Source organism: Protomyctophum bolini, assembly GCF_963924005.1.
Source record: "Protomyctophum bolini genome assembly, chromosome: 24".
In the NCBI taxonomy this organism is placed as follows: domain Eukaryota; kingdom Metazoa; phylum Chordata; class Actinopteri; order Myctophiformes; family Myctophidae; genus Protomyctophum; species Protomyctophum bolini.
Window position 1 is genome coordinate 4,137,002 of NC_137885.1, and position 6,002 is coordinate 4,143,003.

General features: G+C 40.2%; 1 long non-coding RNA gene across 1 annotated transcript in view; it reads right to left on the reverse strand.

Annotated features, from left to right (window-relative positions):
* The window catches only part of LOC308311354, a 4,103-nt gene extending 1,751 nt beyond the window's left edge, over window positions 1-2,352 (reverse strand). Inside the window, exon 1 of the long non-coding RNA XR_013963639.1 lies at window positions 2,279-2,352. This is a non-coding gene — a long non-coding RNA (uncharacterized lncRNA). The remainder of the gene's footprint in view (window positions 1-2,278) is intronic.
* Between the last annotated feature and the right edge of the window lie 3,650 nt (window positions 2,353-6,002).

The following is a 6,002-nucleotide window of genomic DNA, read 5'->3' on the forward strand; positions in this document are numbered from 1 at the left end:
ATTTAGATTCTACAAAATATCTTCTAAATCATGACAGTTTTCTGAAAATCTATGTTTCTATGTCAGTGGTGCAACCTTTTTCATGTCAAGGACCCCCAGAATTATCTGTATTTGGCTGCGGAGCGGACACCTATCTGAAAATATGTTGTTCCAGCGAAAGCAAAGATTTGAGTTAAAGAACATTGGCTCTGAAAGAATATATTCAGCGAGCTTGTAGATCTGCTATTTTTCAACAGCTAAATAATAACATAATGCTTAACGCATTTAGACCTGAGGACGATTCTACAAATGCCTTCTAAATCCTCACATTTTTCTGTCAGTCGTTCAAACATTTTCATGTCAAGGACGAAGGACCCCCAAAAAACGTTCGTTCTGAAAGAATATATATATATTCAAAAATTTGCGCCACATTTTCACGATTAAAAGAAAATAGCAGATCTACAAGCTCGTGGGTGGTGGGGGGGATCTATAGTCTGGGGATAAAGTTTGCGCGCTTCTGTTACTTCTCTGCCACAACAGCCACAGTGCAGTAACTGCAGTTTAACATCAGCCATTCAGCCAGTCAATATGGACTTTAAGCAACGACTGTTTTCAGGACGGACACAGCATAAGAGAGAGCAATCGGCGTAAATGTATGACAGCTATAATTTCAATAAACATGGTTATGACATGGCGTTGTAGTGTAGGTTCTCCCGTAGTAAAAAGGGCTGCGACGGAGAGCAGGTTTATGTATCGAGCACTGATCCATTTCCGGTTGCCGTAGCCGACTGCCGTATCCGTCGTTGCTTAAAGTCGCTAATAGTGGGACACCGCTGAGAGCCACACACAGATGCAGTTAGGTTCTTAATTAAGGGCGCGTTCTGAGTGCGCTCCGGTATGCTATGCAAAGGGAATTAGGAATGACTTCTGTCCGTCACAATAACCAATCCTACAGTTTGAATTATGTAGGCTACACAGTACACACGCACACCGAGCAAAAAATATGATATGGGGAAATGGGGATATTTTTTTTCATTCTAATTCTAATTTGAATCGACTTGTGTTAATGAAATCGATGCAACAATGCATCGATTTTTAAATGAATGAGACGTTTTATTTGTATTTTACAAATGCGTGCGCTCGTGCATGCGTGCACAATTCAATTCAATTCAATTCAATTCAATTCAATTCAATTCAATTCAATTCAATTCAATTCAATTCAATTCATTGGCATGAGAGAAAAGTGAACACTGCAGGATGTTTAAAGGGATATTTCACTTTCAAACATAGGTCTACCCCAGACAGTATTTAACCTGTTAATGATTCATTCAATATTTTGATATTTGATGTGTATTTTATCCTTATTACTTCAAACAAGATAAAAACAACAATTAATTGTCCCTCTAATTCTAGTTCATGAGGGGCTGTGTTTTTTCAATTATACCTTTTTATTTATTTATAGAAAGAAAATGCATGGCCCCTGACGTGTTACAGTATTCAGTCACCTGAACCAAGGACGGATGTTTTAGATGAATCCATCATGGTATTCAAATTTGTGTTTGAAATTACAATTAGTGTTTGTAATCTGATAAAATCAAATTATGAATCGAGCATCTCACATGTTTGAAATGCCCCTTTAATGAGTCATGCTAATGACTGTTAATGATTTGTGGCCATATTATTGTAAAGTGTCACCAAATAATGTATCTATCGTCACTGTCGGGAATACAATATATAAAGTCACAATATCTTTTTGATCTATTTTGATGAGGCAGTGTGCATTATTTAAAATTGTTTTTTTAATGAACCTTTTGGAGTTGGTTTCTCCCCCACAGCAGAGATATCATAATAAATGTCCTATAGATCTAATATCTAGACGTCATGAACATGCGTCCTGCATACCCCAGGGACATGCAGAGAGTGTTAGAGGGGCAGGGGCTGCAATCCCGTAAGAGGGCACTTTTGGACAAAAATAGCGAAAATAGCAGATCTACAAGCTCACAACGCGTCGCACCGCGACACGTTGAGAGCTTGTAGATCAGATCTTTTTGGGGGGCGCAACCCAGCACTCTTTAGCTAGTGGATTTCAAAACAAATATGTTCAAGTTCAGGAGACTTCGTAAAAGAAAAGCAATTCTCCTGAATGCGCTGCCTTCCAATTCCAGCATGTTGGAAAGGAAAGTAGTTGCATTCGCATTTCTTTCACCACAGAAAGGGCAGTTATTTTACAGACGGGCAAAAGGGCAGGGGCTGAAGCCCCCTTTGATGTCTATGTGTGCACGTTCCATGCCAGACCCACCTGTGGTGTCCACCTGGCTGCTGAGTCCTGCCTCTTCAGTGGCTAAGGCTGGGTTAGTGGTCACAGCATCCTCCTTGGCCCTTCCACCTTAGGATATTGTCAATAGTATTGTCACTTTTCACACATCTAACATGATCTCGCACCGGCATTTTTCTCTTCTTGACTCTTATCTTTTCTGATGTGTTTCTCACATGTGTTCTTTGTAGATTAAACTACGGTCAAAATGAACATAAGAGGACGTCGGCTGGTACTAGAATGCTTGAATTTTATATAGGCATAAAATGGTACAGAATAATGCAATGAATTAGTTTGGTTAGTCAATTTGGCACATACGGCCATACTAGGCTGAGCCTTTCTTTTTCTCAATGTAAAAAACAACAACAAAGCCTGCCTTGGTTCCCCGGATATCCGGTGCTAAACACAAATGCATAATGGGATATGCAGTTCAACTTATAATTTGTTTCTTAGTAAGCAATATCAATCAAATAAATCATACTGTGAATTAAATCGACTTATTTTGTTTATAATCAATTCTCCTTTTAACTGTAATAATAATAACAATATGCAATGAGCACATTTGACTGTTATGCAATATAAATATTACACAAATGAACTGTAACCTAAATTAATTTACAACATTCTTTGTTTCCCTCAAATGATTAAAAGTAGAGGTCATTCTGACAGGCAGGAAAACTTGACAGAAAAAGGCTACCGGTATATATAGCACTGATGAAGGTCTTAGGACCGAAATATTTGCTACTTTTAATGTACTTTTATGTTATAATAAAAATAAAAAAAATCTTAAGTCTCGGTCTGTTAGAGTTTTCTTTTATTTTTTATATAGTGAGCGAGTCTTTTTCTGTCAAGTTTTCCTCTATGTTTTTGAGACCACTGCTCCTGTAGTCAAGTTGGGAAAAAAAAGGACAAAGACAAAAGGCGTAACAGTGCTTTCTCAGTGCTTCAGCATTCTGACAGACAGACAGGCAGCAGTTTATGCTTTGTCGTACAACGGTCAACGGTGTGACGCGGCGGACATGGCAGATCTGGAGGAATTGATAATGCATTTTGAGCTTGTAGATCAGCTATGTTTGCTATATTTTAATTGAAATCCTGATTTATTCATTTATTTTTGCTATTTCTGAATTGGAATCCTGAAAAGTAACCTTTTAATTAAAAAAAGACAATAGCATTTGAATTGTAGTAATTAGCTGAAATCAATAATATATGAGTATTCTGCTATTAACCTGCGGGCCGCATTAAGTGAAGGTGGGGGCCGCATGTGGCCCCTGGGCCGCCATTTACCATGTATGGTGTCACGGGGCAACCCGTGCCCTATAGACCGATTCCGTAGCGGTTTCATGGTCGCAGCCTACGTATTTCCTGTAGGCGGACTCGACGTAACTGCAGGTTTAAACCCTCACCAGGCGCATCTCTTCCACTACAGTGAACGGCAGAGTGACTGATGTTAGAACTTTACTCTTTTACCTGCTTTTTTACTAACACTAACATTACAAAGATGTCCAGAACATCGAGATGAACCTGTGTAGTTTATGGCTGCTCCAACAGTAGTGGCAACATAAAAAATAAATAAATACGGAATGTCAAAATATCCACCGCGGTGGCTGAGACCAGAGCCATTGAGTAATGGTTGAGACAAAGCAGTGAAAGGTCCTGAAAGATACATAATTTCAGTCTTACCCAATACCCAATCTTTCTGTTTTATGAACACAAGGCTGCTGTATTTTATACCTCATACTAAGCATTTAAAGTATGAGGTATAAAGTACAGCAGTCTTGTGTTAATAAAACAGAAAGATTTGGTATTGGGTAAGACTGGCGTTATGTATCTTTCACTGCTTCGTCTCAACCATTACTCAATGGCTCTGGTCTCAGCCACCGCGGTGGATATTTTGACATTCCGTATTTATTTATTTTTTATGTTGCCACTACTGTTGGAGCAGCCATAAACTACACAGGTTCATTTCGATGTTCTGGGCATCTTTGTAATGTTAGTGTTAGTAAAAAAGCAGGTAAAGGAGTAAAGTTTGAGGCAAACTAACATCAGTCACTCTGCCGTTCACTGTAGTGGAAGAGGTGCGCCTGGTGAGGGTTTAAACCCCGCAGCTACGTCGAGTCCGCCTACAGGAAATACGTAGGCTGCGACCATGAGACCCGCTACGGAATCGGTCTATAGACACTATAGACTCCACAATGTGAAACTGAACATTACAAACACACACTGCACAGCTGCTTCCATTAATTGACTGTCTTCAAGCTCCTTGGATGTGTGGCTGTGTGTAGCATCATATACTACTTATCTGTGTTGCCTAATGCTATCATAATTGTTTTGTGTTTGATGTGATGCCTTGGAAAACATTCAGACTCTATGAAGGAAATGTGTAATTGTATAGTGGGTCTAACTCATGGGTCATGGTTTACCTTGTTTGAGTAGATTGGTCCAATTACTAATCATTGTGGGTGGGGTCTCACCTGGTATATAAGGGAGGCTTGTGGAAATGTTTGGGAGGGAATCCTGAGTTTTGTTTGAGACTAACAAAGGAGACAACTCCAGGGGAGAGCTGTCAGTCGTTCTCAAACATTTTCATGTCAAGGACCCCCAAAAATATATGTAACTGGCCGCTGACCCCCATCTGAAAATATGTTGTTCCAGGGACCCCCCCCCCCCCAGTAGCAAAGATTTGAGTTAAAAAAAACGTTCGTTCTGAAAGAATATATATATTCAAAGATTTGCGCCACATTTTCACTATTAAAAGAAAATAGCAGATCTACAAGCTCGTAGCGCGGCACTCGGTGCTGTGCTATATGAGCTTGTAGATCTGCTATTTTTCAACAGCTAAAGAATAACATAATGCTTAATTCACCAAAAGGGGTTCCCGTCCAGAATGGGTTGCATGACACATACAGTATATGTACCCAGGTAGAGCCTTGAGAAGCAGAGCGTCTCAACCTTGACTGTTCCACAACCAGAGGAGCTTCTCTACAGATGATAGCTTTAATGGAGTCTAATCACCACAACTCTGCATAACAACAGTGTTCTACAGAATCACAATAGCGATTCTGAGATTTTTCACAGTCGCCTTGTCAGACAGTAAAGTCGAAGTTGAGTCGATGCAGCAACGTTTTATGACTGGGGCCTCTCCAATATGGCACAGTGTGTATCTATATGGAAAAGCGCTGATTATCAAAACATAAAAATGTAATAGTAAATAGAACTAAACACGTACGCAAGTGTGCCTCGCACACTGTTACACAGACCAGAAAAGAGAACACAGTCAACAGGAGAGGGGGCATAATTGGCACACAGCACAGCGCAGCGCAGCGGCCCGAGAACACAATACAAAATATAACATTAGTCATTAACACTAGTGGCAGTACAGCAACCTGACCTTCAGAACACAATAGAAGACATAGGTCTATATTAACATTTATAGCAGCCAGCAGCACAACACCAGAATATACAATCTGCTGACCTTCCACGTTCACGACGTGAACATGTATTCCTTCTCCTCCTCCTATACAACTCGATAACGTTCTCATGTTACTTCTTTTCTGACTGAGCCATGCAAATAAACAACAACCCACTCTGACCGGAGAGGGAGAGATTCATGCGTCCCGTGCGTAAAGCTAAACCAGAAACAGGACAGTCACTGCATCAGCAAGGAGGTGGGGGGGGGGGGGTCTATAGTCTGGGGATAAAGTTTGCA